Source organism: Elephas maximus, chromosome 17 (assembly GCF_024166365.1).
Source record: "Elephas maximus indicus isolate mEleMax1 chromosome 17, mEleMax1 primary haplotype, whole genome shotgun sequence".
Classification (NCBI taxonomy): domain Eukaryota; kingdom Metazoa; phylum Chordata; class Mammalia; order Proboscidea; family Elephantidae; genus Elephas; species Elephas maximus.
The window spans coordinates 27,617,121-27,639,795 of NC_064835.1; the positions used below are offsets into that span (position 1 = coordinate 27,617,121).

A 22,675-nucleotide genomic window follows, 5' to 3' on the forward strand; every position below is an offset into this window, starting at 1 on the left:
ACAACACCAAAGCTTGTGTTCTCTGCTGGGAGATCCAAGGAGGCTTTGAAAAGAGGTGACATATCAGCTAAATCTTGAAAGCAGGCAGAACTTTGGAAGGTAGAGAAAGCGGAGTGAAAAATCAAGGCTACAGGGCCAGTTGGAGCAGGAAGGTTTGAGAATGAAGGTTGGTGTGTTCTGGGATCCAGAAGTACTCTGGGGTTGCTAGAATAGAAGTCCCCAAACTTCTCAGTGGCAGAGACTTTAAGAATACAGATTCTTGAGCTCTTCTCCAGACCTACTTTCCCCAGGGGTGGTACTGGGACTTGAATTCTCCAGGTGATTCTGTTACAGGAAGTCCATGAAAGCACTTGGAAATACTGGAGGGCAGTAGATTGGCCTGAAAGGCAGATGGATCAGGGCCAGACTAAGAGGAGGAACTTGAATACCATGCTAAGGAAAGTGACCTTCAAAGCCCACCTATTTATCATATGACCCCAAACAACCTTTCAGGCTAAACCTTATAGGCAATGGAAGGCAACTGAGGGTTTTGAGGGGACATTCACAGTGTGATCCAACCTTTGTTTTAGGAAGAACATTGTGGAAGGATTGGGGAGACTGGAGACAGGGTGACCAGGTAGGAAATCATCAAAATATTCCAGGTGGCTAAACTAGGACAGGGGCAATGATGGAGAAATAAGTTCCATTCAGTTTAATTCAAGAAACATTTATTTAATACGTCTTCTGAATTGGCACTGTACCTGGTTTTAGAGATCCTAAGATGAAATGCAAGCCCTGGTGGCACAGTGGTTAAGAGCTCAGGCTGCTAACCTAATGGTCAGCAGTTTGAATCCACCAGCCACTCCTGGAAACCCTATGGGGCAGTTCTACCGTGTCTTGTAGGGTTGCTCTGAGTCGGAATCGACTCGACGGCATCTGACGACAACAACAGCAAGATGAAATGAGGGCAGTGGTAGAATTCTCGCCTTCTACACTAGAGACCGGACTTTGATTCCAGCTGATGCAACTCACGCACCGCCACCACCCATCTGTCAGTGAAGGGTTTCCATGTTTCTATGGTACTGAACAGGTTTCAGTGACGCTTTCAGACTAAGATGGGCTAGGAAGGAAGGCCTGGCGATCTACTTCTGAAAATCAGCCAGAGAAAACCCTATAGATCACAACAGTCCGATCCTCAACCCATCATGGGGATGGTATAGGACCGGGCAACACTTCATTCCATCATGCATGGGTTCTCCATGAGTTAGGGGTTGGCTTTATGGCAGCTAACAACAACACAACATGATAAAATAAGATGTTCTCCCTGTTCGCAAATTGATCACAATCTGTCAGGTTTCATTAAAAATAATTAAGCTGAGAGTAAAGAGAACTGGTACTTGGACAAGTTTTAAATTTTTATTCATTGGAGGATACAGGCAGGATTCAGGTTAGGCTGTTCATTGTACAGGTCTGGAGCTCGACGAGACAGCTGGGCTGGCGTGGGCTGCTTATACGACCAAGAAATGAAGCACAGCTACAGTGAGAAGAGGGGAGGGAAGCAAGCCTTATGAATGCCAAAGTTTAGAAATGCTAAGATTACTAGTCACTCCTGTTTGGTTATAAGGTTGATGCGCTGATGACATAAGACATGTACACGCCTCTCCACCCTCTTCTTCATCCTCAGAAGGGTGAAGGGGAAAGGACTGTAGAGAATCTAAAATGAGCTCTCTAATTAATGAGACATTAACGACTTAATTTCTGCTCTATCGCTTCTCTCCTCACTGACAGAGCCAATATTTAAAATATTGGCTACTTGTGTTCATGAACTATATATACTGGCCTGTGTCACCTATTGGACTTTTTGTATTATTGTCATGTAATATTCTACAGGTTGTGACATTGTCTTCCTCAACAGAATGAAAGCTCTTTGAGGATAGGAGCCAAACTTGAGCTTCTTTGCTTCTGTCCTTTCTCCCTAGAACTATTACTTGGCTGAGCTTCCCGTGGGTGCAGAATATTTGCCTCGAATAATTGTAAAAAAAGATGGTTGCCTTCTAGGTAATCATTTGTCAAACTTTTGCAAATTGAAAAAACAGTCAAAGCAAGATATAGATTTATTTAAAATTGCAATGTACATTTAAAAAAAAATCAAAAGTGGAAATCATGGTATATTTAAAAGAGTCCAACAAATCACAGTTCATGGCAATGGGTTTCCCACATGAAGAAAGAGTTGGGCACCAAACTGGATTTCAGAAAACGAGGGGCCTGACAAGTGTGAATCAGTGATGCATGGCTGTGGCCTGCAGTACTATTTATGGCTCACTGACACCTCCCTGATGGGGTTAAGTATTTATATGCAGCCTGAATCTCCCTTCTGACTGCAGCCTACAGCAACTCACCAGAGCCATGGGAAAGAGAGAAAGGCCTCCTTCCAGGGGTCCTGGGCACGGGCAAATGAGCCTCCCTTGCCCCGCCTGTGTCTGAGGAGAGCTTCCCTCTGAGAGTTTACGGCAGCCTGACCTCTAGCCTCTGGCTTGGAAAATCAGGTGGCTTCTCTACTACGTAAAAAGGGCAAGTGCATTCATGATTATTCTATTATTATACAATGTATAATATAAAATAGCAAATATGCTGTCAGCAGCCAGAGTCTCTGACCACAGATCAGAGGCTGGGGTAACATAAATCCACCAAGTGAAGTCTTTGGAGGTTCGATGTGAAGGTGAGCGGCTTCAACTCTCACTGTAACGGGCAATCAGTGAGGAATTTGGGCCACTTTGGAGGGTGAGGTTGCGGGTACTGGTGGGATCTGGCCAAACAGTAGTTAGTATATTTGGGATGTGATACAAAAGAGATTCTAATGGCTCCCCCTAAGCCATGGAACCTGAATAGCTCTCATCCTTGCCTGTGACTGAGGCAGGTGAGGAGTGACCTAGAGGCTCAGAGAGAGCTAAGGGGCAACCTTCAACTTCTTGGGTCACATTCTTTACTGAAAACCTGGACTGCCTGGGTTTCACTTGCTGCTTTCCCTGATTACATTAGCTCCTTTGTCTGGGCTTTATCCAGGCCCCCTGCCTGATCTGAGGTCAGAGGATCAATCGCTGCCTGACTGGCTGAAATGGCTCCTCTGTGAGCAGAGGGGAGCAGACTTCAAGGGGCAGAAGGGCTTCTCTGTCCTTTTATGCAGAGAGGCGCGTGCTAAGTTGTAGAAGCAAGCAAGCCTTCGTTTGTAGATGGCTGTGGGCCTATACCTGGCACATAATAGGACTGTCATCTGCTGAACGAATGAAGATACATGCCTGCCTTGGTCTTCTTCTGTAGGAACGTAACCAAACAGGGAGTTACTCTAAATCCTCACTTAGGTGAGGAGCCAATTTCACTCCCTGAGGTAGATGAAGCCACCCCACCAGGCCCAGGCCGAAACAGTCCAGCTGGTCTCTCCTTTATATTATAGCACCCCAGCCCCGCCCCCCACCCCCACCCCCAGGACTCACTGGTTTACTAAGGACTTTTTAGAATGAAAATAGCAGTAGCTTGGAACAGGCTTGCCTGATATTTGCAAAGAGGTGATTTACTGACAAAGCCTCTACGCCCTTTCATCTCTCCCCTACCCCATTACACTCTCTCCCTTTCTGCCAACCTAACGCCCCAGGAAGCCCACAGCAGAGAAAGCTCTTGAGAATAGGAATAACTAACCAGAGTGTCATCTGAGCACCTTCTCTGGGGCCAGGGTAATGAGAATTATTCAAATGCAATCATAAAATGAGGCCAGGCTGGCAGGAATGGGGGGGGGGAGTGGGGGTAGAAGGAAGGCTTCCTCGCTAGTCTAAAGTCTTATAATTTCTTGGGGAGTTCTCTTGGGGTCCACAGAAAATTTCACCTCATCCCTGTCCCCTCAGCGCAAGGATGTCTTGAAACCCTGCCTCAATTGTTTGCTGAGGAGGACTTAGAATGGGGAACAGTGCTCCTTAGTCACTTGGGGGTCCGCTGCGCTCCTCCCTCAGAGGCAACCCTCACATTTTGAGCCTTTTCCTCAGGGTGGTTCTTGCCTCCCCGCCAGCAGGAGCAGGCCGGCGTCTGACGTCTTAAACGAGCCTCCAGTAGAGGGAGACACTCCAGCAGCGCCTCCGACTTGGAAGCGGCCGGGGCCGGGAGTGGGTGGGGGTAATGGGGGGTGGGGAGGAAAGGGGGAGTGGGGAGAGGGGAGGTGTGTAAAGGGGGGCCTCGGGGGGCGGGTCCCTGTGCCGCTGACGTCCCGAGCAGTGCTGGGAAGTATAGGCTGTGTTGTCACGCCGGTGTCAGTCTGATGAAGATTGGCATCAGGTAAGCTGTCATTCATTTCCATGTCAGAGACGCTTTTGCAGGCGGCGGCGGCGGCAGCGGCGGCGGCGGCGGCGGCGGCTGCTGCTGCTGCGGGCGGCTGCCTCAGAGCGCGTGTGTTTTATTCCAGTCCCCAAGCCAGAGTATTATTCATTGCGACAGGGCAAGGAGGAGAGAGGGAGAGAGGGAGGCAGCAGGGAGGAGAGAGAGGGAGGCAGCAGGGAGGAGGGAGGCAAGGAGCAGAGAGAGACGGCGGAAGCGTGCAGAGAGAAGCTGGGGGAAGCGCCGGGAGAGCGCGGAGCGAGGCAGCGCGAGTCGCTGCGAGGCCAGGGGAAGGAGGCGGCCAGAGACGCGCCGCTTGCAGGCGCCCTGGCCGGGCGAGCGCGCAACCCTGCAGCCGCAGCCGCCTCCGCGCCGGGCGCGCATTGTCCGCGGGTGCGAGGAGTCGGGCTGCGGACTCGGGCGACCGCGGGCCCAAGAAACCGTAGTGGAACGGGCGGGGAGCTGCGCACCGGAGCGTCCGGGGGACCCGGGACTAGGGGCGGCGCGCGGTCGGAGCTCGGGGCCCGGGTTGAGGAGGCTCGGGCTGGGCGCTCCGTGGGGCGAGGCTGGGAACAGTCGGCTCCAGGTTGGCTTTCTCCGGGCTTCGGACGTCCTTGGGGCCGGCGCTTACTCGGCGCCACCAGCCTGGAGCTGCCTTCGAGTGGCTGGAAGCCGGAGCGGCCCCAGGCTGGGGCCGGGTGATAGGAGTCAAGGAGCGGTGGCCAGCCAGGCCTGGGGAGCCGGGACGAGTGGGAGGTTGCGGGCAGGCCAGTGAAACCCGGGCCAGTGAGCTGTAGCGTGGAGAAGCCAGGCTCCGAGAAGCCACTCTCAGGGACGCTCGCCCCGGGAGGAGCGAGAATCTGTACGGTCACTGGCTTTCAGCGGATTGCTGGGGGGATTTGGTGAGGTGGGGGGAAGCGGAGGGGCCCGTGACCGAGGCTTGGGAATTGGGAGCTCTCCTGGCTCGAGAACTAGGGGATGAGTTCGTAAAACAGGGGGGTGAAAAGCACCCTAACAGCAGAGAGCTGAGGGGGATGGGGTAGGGTCCTGGGTCTGCCGCGCAAAGTTTGCGTTTCTTTCTCTCTCTCAGCTCCCGGCCCCCAGGAAGAAACAAGCGAAGCAGGCCGCCTTTTCTCGGGGCTCTTAACAGGAGAACCCGGGGTTCCCGCGCGGTGGGGAGACCCGGGCTGGGCATGGCGGGGGTGGGTTGTGGATCAGCCCTGAATTAGAGCTGGGCTTTAGGGCCAGGCTAGAGTTTGGCGTATAGGATTCAGGCTGTTTTCAGAAGCGGAATTAAAGGGTTGCTGAGTAGTTTAGGGATCGAATCCACACCCCGGCGAGATCAGCGGGCTGGAGGTAGGAGTCGGGTGCCCGGGCTTAGATCTGAAGCTGGAGTCGGAGGAACGGGTGGCGTTTTTAGGGTTCGGTCTCGGGATCACGGCTCTTTATTGAGGTTGAGGCAATTGAAATTTGGGGAGGGTCGCGCGCGCGCTGGTCCTGACGCTCGGTGGGTGGGAAAGCGTTTAGGGAGGTGACGAAAGTAGTTGATCCGAGCCACGGCAGGCGAACCCCGAATTCCTATTCCTTCTCCCCGAAAGCGGATCTTTAGGAGGAGAGGGCTTAGGGCCCGCGGAACCCAGTTTTAGGAGAAAGATTCCGGGAAGCCGGCAAATAGAAGGGACGTTCTGGGCGAGTGACTGGGCAGCTGGAGGGACTCGGAGTGGATCCTAGGATCCGATGTCAGCTCGGCGGGCCCCGGGAGCCACTTGCGGGCTGCGGGCGCAGTGCGGTGGGGCGGGGGCGGGGGCGGGGGCGGGGGCGGGTGGCCCGGAGGGGCTGCGGCCTGCGGTGGGGTGGCTCTAGCAGCGAGTTCCAGCATCCTGCCCAAGGCAGGGCGGACTCGAAGCTGGGCGCCCTGGAGGGAGCTGCCGCCCCTCAGCCGGCAGGCGCTGCCTGCTCTTCCCTTGGCCGGCCCTGGAAGCTCACACGCCCGCCGCCGGTGCGATGTTCCGCCTGGTGGAGCGGGAGCTCAGGATTCCTACTCTCACCCCACTTGATCCAGGACTCCGCCAACGTGTTGTTGACTTTTTGGATTTCAGATGCTCCCAACTAGTGGAAGTCAAGAGCCTCTCATTTTAGGCAGGTTTAGGCTACTTCCCCCAGCCAAATCTGAGAAAATGATGGTGTTCAAAAATAACATGATGTTAACCAAAGCCCCAGCCCTTTGCCCTTCCATTTAGCCCGCCATTCTGGCCTCCCCAAGGCCTCAGGACCTTCGGGGAAGGGCGATCTCCCGTTTCTGGACTCATCTCCCATTCGAGCTGCACCCCCATGGCTCGGGCCTGGCTCGGAGGTGGGGGAGAGGTCTCGGATCCGGGAGGGAGGTATCCCTCTGATCATATAGGGAACAGTGGGGTAGGAGGAAGGTTTGAGGTTTCTTCCTCGCGATTTTGAACCCACCCTCCCTGCCCCCGACACTCTCGCTGGGCCAGCCAGGCAGCCCTTCCGGTCGCAGAAGACGCGGGACCCACGCGAGGCCCTGGAGGTCCCGGGAGTCGCGATCCGCCGCGGCCGCGGAGCTCCAGGGCTGTTGTTTTGCAGGCTTGGAATTCGTGCGCTCCCTCTCCCGCCGAGAGCCTGAGGAGGGAGGGAGCCCTGACCCCTACGGAGACTCCCCGGTCACCGCCTCCCTTTGTGAGCGCGAAAGGAATGAAAGCCAAGAGAAAAAGAAGCTACTCAGAATAAGGGGCAGGGGGTTACTGGAGGGAGATAGGCCCGGCCCCCGCTCACAGTAAAATGCCTCGTGCAAATTGCACTGAAGTGTACCCAACTTGAGACTGGCTGTTTTATGATCCTTTCTGGGAGTTTACTGCTCTCTGCTTTTAAGTCTATAGATTGCCTTAAGTTAATGAAAGTGCCGCTTTTAAAAGGGGCTTTTATGGTGTGGCAGCGGTCTGTCCAGTACCTCCCCTTTACTTTTCCAAAATGGGCATGTTTAGAAAGAAGGAACTTGCTGGAGTTCCCACATGGACTGAGTGTGGAGGAGGAAGCCATGTGACAATAAGGATTAATAAAACCCAATGTCTCTAATTCAGAAAGATGAGTTTTCTTCTTTTCCCGTCCAGTTTCGTCTGTACATTCCTGTATCACCTCTCGGGCTTTCACTGAGTCTGTTACTTTACATGTTGCTGGGTGCCTCACCCACGCTCCCCCACCCCCAATTCCTAATATGTAGGCCTGACCTTGTTCAATTAAACCCGAACTGGATTTCAGTATTTCAAACCCAGTGCCAATTCAAACAGCAACTGAAATATTCACTTGGGGGATTTGGGGAGGGGCTTTGCCTTGCATTTGGGAAGACAAATGTGTTAAAATGGCAGGGAGAAAGGCTGGGCACCTTGCTTGAGAAGGAACATGGCAGGCTGTTTTTCAGCTCTTTTTTTTTTTTTCTTTTTCCATCTTTTTGGCGCAAAAGGTGAGATGACAAGGTTTTTGAACCAGGTCCTAACACAGAAACTACAGTGGGGCTGGCCTGTGGCTTTGACCGCATGTCATAACCATTTAAACTGTGGTTACTTGTTCAAAGCTCAAAGCTTCTCCAAGCTGGGTTTCATTAACTCTACACCAGTTGCCTGGAAGTTCAGTAGCAATAAATTGTATAAACACATTTGAAGTGAGTTAGTGATGAAATAAGGAGAATTACTGTCTTGTGAGTGGAGAATCCTGAATTCATGGTGTTCTAGCTTAACTGGAAACATACCTTCTCTCCCTTGGCTTGATGTTTATGGGTGCACCAGAGTGTGTGTTAAATTTCTTTCTGCCATGTCCATCTTCAACCTGGGGCTGCAACTCATTAGAGACCAGGGCATGCCGAGAAAGCTAAAAGGCAGAGTTTTAAAGGGGCCTCTATTAGCCTGCTTTAGGAACCAACTCACACTGATCAACCTGACTTTCTTATCCCACATGAATGCAATGTGCAACCTAAACAGCAGCAGAGCAGAGGCAAATTAGATTTTTAAATGTTAGAGGCTTAATACTGCTGTGTTGTTAAAATTTGAATTTGTTGTTATTAAAGAAACAACCTATAACATTTATAGGCTTCCAACCAACGTGTTGCTAGATTTAGCCTCCCCCCCCCTTCTGAAATTCTATCTCCAATATCAGACTTTTGTCCCTGATTTATTTAATCTGGAGCACATTTTCTAAATTAGCTGGAGGAAGGTGAGAAGGGCCGTTATAAGTTTTCCGTTTCCTATGCTGCATGGCACGAGGACTGGGGTGCTCTAAGATATATATAAACGTGTGATGCAATGGCAAGAGGGGACGGCACGTGAAGCAAAGTGTCTAGATCAAACAAAATGTAGCTCAGAGTATTGAGAGAGTGAAAATGATACCACCCAAGAAAAACAGAGGAAGTTATATGGAAAAGGGAATCAAGAGCCACCGTTAGCCTTGATTCTAGCCAACACACTGTGCTTTGCAAAAAACACTTGACATGAGATCCGTGGCTTATGGCAGATTGAATTATATTGAGATGCAGAATTTAGCAGGAGGGGCTGCACTCACCCAGGCTGTGTGGCCAGGATGTGTTGCAGTGGGGATCTGCTAATTTAATTAAATTTAGTACCTGGTGGGAAGTGGCCAGGAGATAATCCAAGTTGGCAGATCAGCAAGCTGAGCTAGTGTATAGACTGAAATTTGGGGACTTGGTAATTTTATACCCTTTTACGGCCTGGCTTTGTGACTCCAGTGGGCCTTCAGCTTCTGAACCTGGGTTTCTTCATCTGTAAAGTGGGATGTGTCTGTTACACAGATTCTTCATTAGGCTGTGAGGAGTGAAGGACACAGCAGAGTCCCACACAGGGTTCACACTACATAACAAAGGACATAGGAGGCAGAAGGATTCTCTGCAACAAAGTCACACCCTTGGGTGTGTTTTCTTTCCCTGCCTGGTCCCAGAGCCTTTCCCCACAACTCTCAGGAGTTCTCACCTTGGTGAAGGGGCTGAACTCTGGCCTTTCTTTGCATACTTGAATTTGGAAACCCTCCTGTGATTCCCAAAACCACCTGCACTCTATCAGTTGGGAAAATTAAGGCTGAGTCGGGGAACCAGGCTGCTTATTCCCAATGGTGCTCCCTTGAGTAGTTTTCATACATCCGCTGAACATCAAATCGGACTTACCAGAAACCCAGCCCCTTTTCTTTGTGTCACTGGGGAGGCCTGAACCCTGACTGTTATGTGACATTTAGTCAGGTTGTGGGGACGCATACTGGTCTGGAGCTAGCCGCAGCCTGGGCCTTGCTTAGCAGTCTTCGTACTGGCAGATCAAAGCAGATTCTGGGCCAGAAGGCCCAAAAAGTTACACCCAGCATTCACAGCAACATGTACACTGCACTTATACGTAGCCTCCTTTCGTTCCAGTCCCTGATTTTTAAAAGCCACCCCTGATACTGCAGACGTAGCTCCTGTGGAATGTGTTTAATTCCCCCTAGTCCACGGTGACTCCTATGGGTCAGTTTTTTGTCCACACACTTATCTCGTTGCAGGCCACATCTTAGTTTCCATTTCGACTGCAAGTGGGAGCGAGTGCCTGGGGTGGCGGGGGTGGGGGAGTGGTGGTGGTGGTGGTGGTTATAGACAGACTTGGAGGGGGGATAGAAAAAGCAACAGTTTTGCTGAGACGATGCATGACAGTGGGGGAAGAAAGACCCTCTACCAGAACTTGGATTCTCCTTGATTCCAGAGCCTCCAGGAGTGCAGGGAGCAAGCGCTGGAGCAGTTCAGTGCATCTCATGCCGGAAAGAGAAGCTCGAGAAGAGCTTGCTGCAAACGTGTTGTCTTCTGGGGGATCTGCTGTTTGGCTTGGATGCCTCCCCGCAGGCCTGCCTGCCTGGGTTTCTAATTACAAGAAGGACGTTTTCTGCTAAGACCTATCTCACTAAAAACACATCCCTGCGTGTAATAAGAAACCTTAAACCAGGCAGGATATTTTAAAACTGAAGCCATGAAGATTAGATTAAGTCTCCACCAAACAGCTTCGTTCTCGTATTATTTTTGGCTGGAATGTGGAGAAAAGCAGCTGGCCCTGGGGCCCACGGCAGACTCTTGAGGCTTCGGATGGGGCCGGACTGGGTGGCGTAGCTGTTCATTTCTCTGCCTAATAGGAACGTGGCCAATTTCAGTGTGGCTCAGTCGAGGTAGGGGGGTGCCCAGTGGCGGATGAGGGAGGCTGGGGGAAGGGACCCATTCAGATGGGCCAGACAGCGGCCCCAGAATCAGGTCACAGAGCAGCAAGAATGCTTTTAAATCACCCACCCAATGAGTTCTTACTCTCTTGTGTTGAGCTTTTCCTTCTCTTCCCACCCCCCATCCCATTCCTAGTAAACCCAGCCATCTTCCAAGTGGCCTTTGACGGAACCTTAAAATATTGGGTATTTGTCTGGGTGAAAAGAGGGAGCAAATAGCTGTTCAGGATTTCCTGCAAGTAAAGCCCAGTAACCTTGCTTCCTGGGCCCTTGTCCTGTCCTGCTGGGGACACACAGTGGGCAGCATCCAGGCCACAGTGTTGACTGACCAGTTGCTCAATGTTTGGTGATGGTGTCAGTGACCTAAGGAAGGGCCCACACCAAGCCCTATGGAAGCAAAAAACAAACCACATCCTATGGAAGCCACAGCATGGTATTGACTTATTCCTTTGTTCCTTCACTCAGCAAATCGGCATAGAGTGTCTTCTATGGTCCTGGGACCATCCTAGGTGCTGAGGATACAGCAGCAAAAACAAAGCAGATACATATAGCTGGAAGTTCCTGTCCTCAAGGAGCTTCCTTGCTGTGGCCTAGTGGAAAGAGTACGGCCGTTAGTATCCGCCAACACTGCATTTTGAGCTGAGTTCTGCTATTTACTAATTGCATGAATTTAGACAAGTTGCTTAACATCTTTGATCCCAGTTTCCCCATCTGTAAATTGGGAAATGAAAGTACCTAGCCCTTAGGATTGTTGTGAATGTCAAGTGGAGGGAGAATTTGTAAAGTACCTAGCAGAGTGTAAGGCACATAGTGGACTCCATCTTGGTAGACTCTCCTCCCCCATGCTGTTTGGGAACTGATGGTCCAGTTAGTGGATTATCCAACTTTGCCTTTTCTTTTTGCTTCCATAGGATGTGGTTTGGGGCTTCCATTAGGTCACTGACACCATCAGATGACCATCACCAAACATCAAGTAAACGGCCAGTCAACACGGTGGTCTGGGTGCTGCCCACTGTGTGCAGAGCAGGGCAGGGGCCATGAAAGAAAAGAGATACAGGGTCCTTGCCCTCAAGGAAGGTGCAGCTTGAGGGTAGTGGTGGACAAGCCCAATACACAAATGCATGGGAAAGGACATGTGGACACGTAGAGGTGACATAAAAAAGGAATGAACCAATTGTCACACAAAAAAGGCAAAAGAGGGGTGGAATGGTGCCCAGTAATCAGAACAGAGTGGAGGCAAGCTCCGTTAGAGGAGGGGAGGAGAGGGGAGGGCTGGAAGAGCTGGGCTGCAGGGGGAGGGGTGAAACATGAGACTCCTCTGTCCAGTCATGGTGCTCTGGTGTTGTCATCAGGGATTGCTGGGGAGCAGCTTGAACTAGAATGAAGATTTTGGCCCCCTCTGACTTCTAAGTGGCCAAAGTGGGCTGCCATTGCTTCAGGAGTACAGCCTGGGCCTCCCTATTGGGGATTGGCTTCTTTTACACATTGAGGGATTTCTCAAAGGACTTTTCTGTGTTGACTTCTCAATGGACACAACTTAGGCTAATGATTTAGTCTACAAAGCAAATGAACTAATTTCCTTCCTGACTACAACACAGCTATTCTACCCAGTCTCCTTGCTTTTCCTAAGCTAAGAGAGCAGAGACTATAGGCTCCACATCTGGCCCTTTCATCTTTCAGGGACCATAAGGCTGGACAGATGTCAGTGTGGTTGGGATGTGGCAAGAACAGGAGTCTGTGCTAGAAGGCAGAGGGCAATGGAGTCTACTCTAGACTCTGTGTGACCTTCAACAAGCGACTTACCTTCTCTAGATGTTTTCTCCTCACCTATCCAATAACGGGCTTGAACTTGCCCTCAGAGGTCCCCTTCAGCTCAAAGTTCCATGATTCTGTGTTTCCTACCAACTGGATTGCTTCATAAATAGTCAGTCATTTAAACAACCACTACCTCAGGAAAAGCAAACAAAAGCAGACTGCAAGTGCTTGTTCCCGGGGTTGACTTGTGTTTTAGGGTCTCAAGAACAGTGAGAAGTTGGGCTTTGACTTACTTGGTGGTCTTCTTGAAGAAAATAGATGCACCCTAGCTATAGAGGTTAGCTCCATGAGGACAGCATTTTCAGTCTGGAGACTCACCTGCCTGCTTATAATAATCAGCATTTGCTTCTTTTGTTTAGACAGCCTCGTGTTTCGGGGAAAGAACACAGGTTTTGGAATCAGTGTCTAGGTTCTGATCCTGCTTCTGCTACTAATAAGTTGTGTGTCCTTGGGCATATCACTTAACCTCTCTGAGCCTCTGTTTTCTCAGCTATAAAATGAGGATAATAATAACACTGAGCGTGTAGGACTGTCGTAAAAACTCTGAAGGAAAATATGTAGAAGTGTTTGGCACAAGGAGAGCTCACGGTGAATGTTAGTTTTATTTCCTAATGAAGCACGCCCTCACATGGGCTCTCATTTGATCCTTACAACTTTGTGGAGTCGGTAGAATGGGTATTGTTATACAGTTTTACAAATGAGGAGAACTGAGGCTCAGAGAGGGGCTCCACCTATTCCTTTCTTGAGAATTTCTTTAAAGGAATAAACTGAAATTCCGTGGCCCCCCCAACCCGTTACCCATACCTTTGGTTGGCAAATATCTGGGAGAGCTACTGGCTGTTATGGAAACCAAAACCCAGAAGAAGAGCTATTTTTTTACTTCCACAAAACCTTCAGTCACAGGTTGGGGCTGGGCTGGACAGCACAAAGTGGTAGAAGTAGATTTAGGGGCACATAGGTGTAGTAGCCATGATGGTGGCGGGGGGGCAGGTGGCAGAGCAGTATGGCCTTTGCCCTTCCTTGATCTGCCCACCCAGGCTGTAAGCTGGACTGGGAGCCCCATGAAGAGAAGCCCTTGGGGGCCCACACCCATGGTCCACCGGCTCAGAATTCTGACTGACACCAAGGATCACTTAGCCCATTAGTGGTAGGGCTTGTCTGGGTCCTGTTAGGTGAAGGGTGGGCACAATCTCCCTCCACTCAGGGTAGCACAACGGGTCTGTGGTAGAGTAGGGGGGCAAGCCCCACTGCAGAGGTTCCTCTACCTGTCCTTACTCTAGCAGTTCATTTTTACTGAACACTAATTCCAAGGCCTGTGTTATTAGGCCTTTGGGAGTACAGCATTGAATACCATATGGTCCCTCTTAAGGAGCCCTTCCTGCCCATTTCTCAGGTGAGACCGCCCTCCACGAAGACTGTTAGTTCCAGCTCCAGGTCAGAGGCAGGGAACAGCCCAGAGAGACCCCAAGGGTATGCCCAGGGGCCCCATGATGACAAGTGCTGGTTCTCACCCCTGAGTCCTCCCTGTGGGTCCATCCACCCGTCAACAACCCTGGCCTGAGTACACTATTTAATTAATGCCCAGTAGTGTGCTATGTATGGAGCCCTGGTGGCACAGTAGTTAAGCGTTTGGCTGCTAACCAGAAGGTTGGCGGTTCGAACCCACCAGCAGCTTTGTGGGAGAAAAATGTGGTGGTCTGCTTCCATAAAGATTTACAGCCTTGGAAACCCTGTGGGGTGGTTCCACTCTGTCCTAAAGTGCTGCTGTGAGTCAGAATCAACTCCACAGCAATGGGTTTAGTGTGCTATGTAAAGAGCCTGTTGACTGAAAAGTCCACGGTTTGAACCCACCAGCCACTCCCCAGGAGAAAAGACTTGATGATCTGTTCTCATAAAGATTTCAGCCTAGGAAACCCTATGGGACAGTTCTAGTCTGTACTATAGGGTCACTATGAGTAGAAATCAACTCAATGGCACACAACAACAGCAGCGTGCTAGGTATTTCTAGGTGATGCAAATAATTAACGCACTTGGCTGCTAACTTAAAGGTTAGAGGTTCCAGTCTGCCAGAGGCTCCTAGGAAAAAAGGCCTGGTGATCTACTTCTAAAAAATCAACCACTGAAAAATCTTATGAAGCAAAATGGAATGTGTGGCTAATCGCCTCCATAAACTACTGCCTTCTTTGCCATGAGACTAGAAGAACTGGATGGTGTCCAGCTACTACTACTGAATGTTTTGGTCAAAGATTCTATAGAAGAATCTTTGATCAAAAAGGGGAAAATGCAGAATGGAATTTAAGATTTTCATGGAATCCAGACTTTATGGAACCATTGAGGCTGGATAAACCCCAGAAACTGTTGCTCTGAGATAATCTTTAAGCCTTAAACCAAATATATCCCCTGAAGTCTTCTTAAAACCAAACAATAGTATAGCTTAATTAGTAAATAATGTCTGCTTTGAGCATTGTGCTCTTTTAAGAACTGTATATATGGGATCGTACTGACAACAGCAGCTCAAAAGATTAGATAGGAAACTTAGGGGGCAGTGAGTTTAAGTTAATGAGGGAGGAAGAATTTGGAAAAGGAAGGTGACAATGGTTATACAACTTGAAGAATGTAGTCAATGTCGCCGAATTGTGCATGGAGAAATTGTTGAATGGCGTAAGTTCTGCTGTGTGTATTCTCAACAACAACAACAAATTATAATAAATTAAAAAAAGAAAACCTTATGGAACACAATTCTACTTGGACACATATGGGCTCACCATGAGTTCAAGTCAACTCGATGACAGCTGGTAACTGGTAACTTCATGAAAGCGTCCATTATACCTCGGGAACCTGGTAAATACTTACTGAAGATTTCTAAAGTAAACATTCGAAAACTGGAAAAAAAGAAGTTCTATGGAGCACAGTTCTATTCTGACACACTAGTGGCCACCATCAGTCCTAATCAACTCAATGGCAACTGGTTTTTAGTGTGCTGTGTGGGACTCAGAACCCTATTCTTTTGTTGGGGAGACTGAACTAATGCACATCAAACTGACAACAGGCAGCATGACTTTTGAGAGGTCTCAACTTCTTTGGGTCTCAACTTCCTCACTTTACACAATGGAGAGATTAGGCTAGATTAACTTCGAGTCCCTTCCAGGTCTGCTATTCTGATTCTTTGGGCCGTAAATGCTAGTGTGTGGCCAAGACCATCGGGCTCCTCAAGTTTAGAGAAGGTTTCTTGGAGGTGATAGGACAGCTGGGCCTCCCTTCTTTAGATGCAGGGGCCTGGGAAAGCTGCAGAGAGGGACCCTTCTGAATCCTCCAGTTACCAAGAGGAATATTTGCCCCAAGGCCATGGGAACAGAAATCAAGCAGGAAAGCTCTGTTGGGGTAGAGCTCAAGAGCACCGTTCCCCCATGGCCGGGGTAGCAGTGGGGTGGCTTTGCTCGGCTGCCATGCAGAGAGCCCCTGTCCTCACAAGTCCAGGGAGCCAGGCCTCCTCTCTCACTGTGCCTCTCCCTGCCCTGGGAGGAGATCACTAGACTCCTAGTGGGCAGCAGTCCCCTGGGGGCCCTCCTCATTGCCGAGTACCATTCTGGAGGAAAGCCAGGAAGCTTGGTGGGATTCTTTAGCGTTCTCTGGAGCCTCTTCCCAGGGAAATTGACTTTGGTTCTTGCACTGGCATGGCTCTTCTTGGGAAGGCACTCTGTTCATTACAGCCTCTGAGTTGCAAAGAGATGGGCACTGCTAACGCCTGCTGGCTTCCAGATTGTTGGGGAAGTCACCTTCCAAGCTGGACATCTGGTCTCCTGGAATACTTTAAAAAGTCATTTCCATTGGATTTGGAAAGGAAGAATGGAAGGAGAATTCAGTCCTAGGCTACTCTGGGGCATGCCTTTAGCTGCTGGCAGGGACGCCAGGAACTTCTCCAGCATTCTTTTTGCACAGAGTGCTGGCTTTGGTGTCCTGGCCTGGCCCATGGTGGATCTGCATCCGGGGAGGGAGGAGATAGGCTGCCACAACTAGCAAAGGTAAAGGCAGGAGAAGGTTTATTTCCTGAGCTCCGTGGTTTCTGGAGAGCTGTGGAAGACTGCCCGCACAGAGGCCACACACAGCAGAGACTCCTCCACTACAGTGTGCTGGGCCCTGGGCAGGGAGCTCTCACCCTTTATTTTACTGCGTCACCACCACAGACTGAAGAGGGAAAGTAGGCTCAGAGAGGTAAAGACAGTTAGACCAAGGTCATGCAGGTGGGTTTTGTGTGACTCTAAGTCTTTCTAGCACAGCTTGCTGGAGCTCTAGTTGTACATTTTAGGAAAGCTGCTGGCTTCCTTGGTCCCTTCTTTCTCTATCTCTCATCTTCCAACCCCAGACCTCACGCTTTAGTTCCTCTGCCGTAGCTCAGTGTAGGATGCAGGACCCTGGATTGGCTAGGTCATGTCTAATGGACTGTGGTATAAGAGGATAAAGTCTGGAGATTGAGGCAGAGTCGTGCAGAGCAAGACTCTAGATTCGATGCCAAGGCTTGGGGTTGAGTCTTAACTCAACCATACACACAACTGTGTAACCTTAAAAGCTAGCCTCAATTTTCTTGTCAGTAAGATGGGGATAACAATGCCTCCTGTAGGGGCTGTGGAGAAGATCAAATGAGTTGATGCGTTTGGATGAGTCACACGCTTTTTATAAACATAAATGAGAGTGCCTACACAGTGCCCTACATGTAACACGTGGGGGAGAAATTGGCTCGCACAGAGATATGTTTCTTATTAGTTTAAAATAGAGCACAGACACAAACACACACTCCCTGCCATACTCATTTGCAGAGTGATGACAGCCGTGTTTATGTGATTAAAAGCTGGCAGGGTGGCCCTTCGTGACTGTGCCCCACAGCTGGGGCCTGATGGTCCCCTCTGGGGCCCCTGAGTACCTGGTGGTTTTTCAGATTCCAGCTTAGAGTCAACATACCTGAGCTGTGTGCTTACTATGTGCTCTGGTATGGGTCAGCCTCTGCCTCACAGTCCTGTCAACCTGAACCAGCCTTGGGTTCCTCACTGCTGGTGACATTCAGTCAGTAGACTTTTATTGATCACCATCTATGGGTCAGATCCTGTGGAGGCAGTAGGGCTATGACTGTGAATTAGACAGATGGGATCCATCCTCAGCAGAGCTTATAGCCCATGGGGGAAGGCTGTGATAGGAGCCGTGAAGAAGTCCAGGAAGCTGTGAGAGCATATCACAGGGGCTGTAACATATTCCACAGAGTCCCTAGGTGGTGCAAATGGTTAATGTGATTGGCTTCTAACTGAAAGGTTGGAAGTTCAAGTCCACCCAGAGGTGCCTTGGAAGAAAGGTGTGCTGATCTACTTCTGGAAGGTCACAGCCATTGAAAACCATCTGGAGTGCAGTTCTACTCTGACACACATGGGGTTTCCATGAGTTAGAATCAGCAACTGGTTTTTAGCCTACATTGGGAGCCTTGGGGAAACCCTGGTGGCATACTGGCTAAGTGCTATGGCTGCTAACCAAAAGGTTGGCAGTTCAAATCCACCAAGTGCTCCTTGGAAACTCCATGGGGCAGTTCTATTCTGTCCTATAGGGTTGCTATGAGTCGGAATTGACTCGTCTTCTCAAAGCACGAGGTTTAAGCTGAGGTGTGAGGGTAGAGGAGTTACAGTGAGGTAGGTGAGGAGTTGGAGCAAGAATTCTAGATACCTTGTGGGCTGGCCTTGCCTGACCTCAAGCTGAGTTTTGTCCCTCAGACGAGGACCTTCCCAGAGAGACCTTTGGTCAGCCCCTCCATCCCTGGCAAGGCAGAACAAGGTGAGGGGAAGACAGCCGGGAGCAGATGATGTGTCCTGGGGATTTGCCCTCACCTGAACATCTCTATACCAGCTGCCTGGCACAGTAGAGTGGTTGCTATTTCCTGCCTCCCGCCAACCCACCATTCCATGCTCCCAGAGGCACAGCTTTCAGAAGGAGCCTTTGGAAAACACAGGCATCCCTGCCTTGTTCTTCCTGCAGCCCCAGCTAGGCCCTGATGACATCATGGGGGTACCTGGTGCTGTTCACATGCATATCTTACCTGAGTGTGATTTCTGGAAAGCCATCATGGGCCCTGCTTTGAAGTTGGGAGGGATGACTCAGCCCTTCCTTCTCAGTACCGGCCATGGATAGGACTGTTTATTTGAAAAATACAGAAAATTAAAAAATATTGTTCAGTGACCACGAGACCTAGGGCACTCATTCATTCTTGCGTTCAATTACTCTTCAACAATTATTTATTGGACACTTCTCGTGTGTGCCAGGCATGTGTCAGTGCTGGGGATAGGAAACACAGATACAGATACAAGTGAGTTTACATCTGACTGTGGGCATTGATTGAAAAAAAAAACAATCACACAAATAAACATGAGAATGCAAGTATAATAAGAGCTTGGAAGGGAAGAGTGTTCCAGGCAGAGGGAACAGTAGGTGTGAAAACCTGGGGGAGAGAGGAAGGATGACGTGTACAAGGGTCTGGAAGATGCTGGGCCGGCTAGAGCAGAGTGGTTTTGGTGTGAATCACAGAGCTGTGCCTTGGAAGAGTTTGGGAAAGAACCAGGGCTTTGGACTGGTTCATTCTGGTTCAAACCCCTACTGAGGAATTTGCATTTCCACCCCAGATATACTGAATCAGAGTCTATATTTTAAAAGATCCCCAGGTGATTCTTATGGATAATAAGTTTTAAGAACCACTGCTGTACCACTGGTTTTCAAAATTGGTCCCTAACCAACCGTATTAACATCGCCTACAAATTCTCAGCCTCTAGTCTAAATAGTAATACAAGACAGAAATGCAAGACACATCATGAGGTAGTGGTGTGAGGTCAAGGGAGGGGGGTTCACTGAAGGCTGGGGTAGTCAGGACAGCTTCCTGGAGGAGGTGCTGCCTGAAAGAAGAGGAGTGTGGATAGCAGGAGAGAGGCTTAACCCTCTTGGTTCTCCATCCTCATGTGGAAAGGAATGGTGTTTAGGAGTGCCTTGTGAGGCAGTGAGGTAAAGATGTGCCTCCTCCTCCCTTTATATGCACAGTTGGAGAGGACAGACAGGAGCAGGTGCCTACCAGCTGCCCAGTGAAGTCTGGGAGGAGAACCTGGTACCAGCCTTAACTCCTTCCCTCATAGGACAGTTCTCCATGGGCTTGTGTCATGGGGACTACCTAGCTCAGGTGAGGAGCCTCCTGGGCAAGATGCTCAGAATGCAGACTTATTAAATGCTTGGGGGATTCCAAGATTGTGGCTGTTCCATCTGTACAGTGAGGTCGTATTCCCTCCAGTATGTGGTTGTAGTAAACATTTGATGGGGGCAGTATCTATAAAGAACCAGCTCATTTGGCTTCAGTTACTGAGCTTGTCCTCCCTTCCATCTGTGTCCCTCCCCCAAGCCCCAGCTCAACCTAGATTGGTTACTCTTGGTCTTAGCCTCAAGCTGGGACACAGAGAGGAAAGTTCTATTTGATTCTGTGATTCAGCCTTTTGGGGCTGTGCTGGGGACAGGCCTAAAGCAACTCTGCTCAGAGAAGGAGTTATTGATAATGTCCTTTGATTATGTTTGCATTCTGAAAATATATTTACTCTTTTGGGAGCCACAAAGAATAAGGATGCCTCAGTCACAGGGTGACCAACTGTCCTGATATGTCTGGAGCCATGCCAGTTTTAGTGCTGAAAGTTCCATGTCTGGGGAAACCTCTCAGTTTTGGTCATAACCAGAATGGTTGGTCACCCTACCAGTTGGCCAAGAGGAAGCAGATGCAGTGGGACTGAGGACTTGTGCACCATTGAAGGCTATCCCATTGCTTCATTCATTTGGCATCTGAATCTCCCAGTGATAGAAGCAGAGGAGCCTAGTTGAAAGGGTCAAGGCTCAAATCCCACATCTGCCATGTACTATTAGCTTGACCTTGGCCAAATGTTTTAACCCAAGTCTCACTTGTAAAAATGGGGATTATAGTAACTATATCTGAGTGTTCTTTTGGGACTCAACAGGCTTAATGCATATAAAGTACCTGGCACACCCGTTAAAAAAACCCATTGCCGCCGAGTCTATTCCAACTCATAGTGATCCTATAGGACAGACCTGGCTGGTTAACCACTAAGCCTCAAGGGTTTCTACCTGGCACACAGTACCCAAAACAAACCAAACTGTTGCCGTTGAGTCAATTCTGACTTATAGTGACCCTGCTGGGCAGAGTAGAACTGCCACACAGTATTTCCAAGGAGCTTCTGGTGGATCTGAACTGCTGACCTTTTGGTTAGCAGCTGTAGTGTTTAAGCATTACACTACCAGTAGGTGGGTACACATAAAGGACTAAGCCATCTTAGCCACTACTTTTATTCCCAATGTTGGGGATGATGTGGGAAGGAGTAACTACTTCCATTCCCTCAGAGAGTCTGGGCTGAAGATAAGGCTTTCCCAGTTTCTTTGGCCTGCTCCATGGGCTTGTCCTGGCCTGGCAGCAGCTCCAGAGAGGGCCTGGTGAAGTACCCATAGCTTTGTTTGTGGAGAGAGATGAAGACAGGCGACACGCTGTTGTCCCTGTCCTTGAGGCTGGGCTGATGGCCAGACTCCTGGGGCTTTAAATGTGTCTTTTCCCCTTTCCCTGACTCATTTGACTTTCTGGCAAATAGGAAAGTTCATTACTGTTTGGAAGCAATGAAACTTGCAAGAGGGACCTTGGAGAGCCTCTAGTCTAATTTGGCCTTCTCTCAAATAAAGGCCTTGAGGTCCAGGGAGGGCATGACTCATCTAAGGCCTCACTGCTGGTTAACACTCAGGCACTCCCAACCCCTGGCCAGAGTGCCTCCTTGTCCCATACTCTGGGGACATCCTCTAAATCCTGAGGGATACAGTGCATGACGGTTTCTGCTGTTGTTGTTAGTTGCCATCTAGTCAATTCTGATTCATGGGGATCCCATGTGTGCAGAGTGGAACTGCTTCATAGGGTTGTCAAGGCTGTGACCTTTTGGAAGCCAATCATCAGGCCTGTCTCCCTAGGACGACTCTGGATTGGTTTGAACAACCAACCTTTTGACTAGTAGTCCAGTGCTTAACTGTTTGTGCTCCCAGGGACAACTGCAGCGGGCACCGAATCTGTTTTCCCACAGTGGATCACCTGCTTTCTGGATCATGGGTGACATATTTACAGTTGCTGGCCAGCTCTCTCGGCCACTTTAGCCTTCTCCTGGGCCACCTCTCCCTAATGCAGGGTAAGCTGTGTTCATGGGACATTGCCTTTTTTAAAAATAAACTTGTATACATTGACTTTTTTTTTTTTTTATTTTGTGTTTTCAGTGAAAGTTTACAGGGCAAATTAGTTTCTTGTTAAAAAATTTAGACATAAATTGTTTTGTGACATTGGCTGTAATCCCCACAGTGTATCACCTTTCCATCCCGGGTTCTCTGTGTCCATTTGTCCAGTTCTCCTGTCTCTTCTTGCCTTCTTGTCTTTGCTTTTGGGCAGGTGTTGCCCATTTGGTCTTGTATAATTCATTGAACTCAGAAACATGTTCCTCATGTGTTCTTGTTTGCTTTATAGGCCTGTCTAATCTTTGGACATGTCATCAGGAGGGACATCATGACATCATGCTTGGTAGAGGAGAGGGTCAGAGAAGTAGAGGAAGACCCTCAGAATAAGATGGATTGACACAGTGGCAGCAACAATGGGCTCAAGCATAGTAAGGATTGTGAGGATGGCGAAGGACCAGGCAATGTTTTGTTCTGTTGTACATAGGGTCGCTATGAGTTGGAATCGACTCGATGGCACCTAACAACAACAACAACAATCTTTGGCTGAAAGGTGGACTTTGGGAGTGGCTTCAATTCTGAATTAGCAGGGTGTCCGTGGGCCATAGTCTCTGGGATTCTTCTAGTCTCTATCAGACCAGTAAATCTGGTCTTTTTTTGTGAATTTGAACTTTGTTCTACATTTTCCTCTCACTCTGTCTGGGACTCTCTTTTGTGATCCCTGTCAGAATGGTCAGTGGTGGTAGCCGGGCACCATCTAATTCTTCTGGGCTTAGGCTGGTGGAGGCTCATGTGATCCATTAGTCCTTTACACTCATATTTTCCTTATGTCCTTGGTTTTTTTAATTCTTCTTTGCTCTGAACGTGACAGGACCAAGAGATGTATTTTTTTTTCCTTTTCTTTTTTTATTGTGCTTTAGATGAATGTTTACAGAGCAAGTTAGTTTCTCATTAAACAATACACATACCGTTAGTGACATTGGTTGCCAACCCAAAGATGTGT

General features: G+C 49.4%; 1 protein-coding gene across 2 annotated transcripts in view; it reads left to right on the forward strand.

The window, feature by feature from the left end:
• Positions 1–4,205: 4,205 nt before the first annotated feature.
• PKNOX2 (PBX/knotted 1 homeobox 2) overlaps positions 4,206–22,675 on the forward strand; it is a 354,889-nt gene continuing 336,419 nt past the window's right edge. For both annotated transcript variants that reach the window (XM_049857337.1, XM_049857336.1), the window contains exon 1: positions 4,206–4,299. The gene's annotated coding sequence lies outside the window, so the exon portion shown is untranslated. The remainder of the gene's footprint in view (positions 4,300–22,675) is intronic.